Here is a 382-nt window from a genome sequence, read left to right on the forward strand (position 1 = left end):
AGAAAAATGTATCAGTCACGGAAGCTACAGTCTGTAACAGCAATATCCCTTAAAAAAATGTTTTTTTTCGACCTAGTAAATGTAAAATGTGTGAGCTAGAAGAGTCCCACAAACATGTGGAGCCGCTGAAACACAGTCTGCTGTACACAGACGAGCCGACAGTCAGCCTCCCGCACACAGTTCCTGTCTGAAGTACTCAACATCAACTCATAAAGAAGTTGTAGCGTGAAAACACTCAGATAACAGTTAAACCACTCCCTGTCAGGAAGAGTAGCCAAATCATAACGTTATTAAGTCCCATGAAGTCTCATTGAGTCCCATTAAGTTATAACAACCCGTTACGTTCCGCAGTATTAGCAAACTGTCTAATAGCTATCAAAGT

General features: G+C 41.1%; 1 protein-coding gene across 2 annotated transcripts in view; it reads right to left on the reverse strand.

The window, feature by feature from the left end:
• The window catches only part of il12rb2l (interleukin 12 receptor, beta 2a, like), an 8,097-nt gene that overhangs the window by 7,457 nt on the left and 258 nt on the right, over positions 1–382 (reverse strand). The window contains exon 1 of one of the 2 annotated variants that reach the window (XM_035655596.1): positions 115–178. The exons of the other annotated variant lie outside the window; for it this stretch is intronic. The gene's annotated coding sequence lies outside the window, so the exon portion shown is untranslated. Of the gene's footprint in view, positions 1–114; positions 179–382 lie in introns of those variants that run through there. 2 annotated transcript variants of the gene reach the window in all.

The sequence above is a fragment of the Morone saxatilis genome, unplaced genomic scaffold (assembly GCF_004916995.1).
Source record: "Morone saxatilis isolate NCDOM2014 unplaced genomic scaffold, NCSU_SB_2.0 Contig14, whole genome shotgun sequence".
Taxonomy (NCBI): Eukaryota; Metazoa; Chordata; class Actinopteri; family Moronidae; genus Morone; species Morone saxatilis.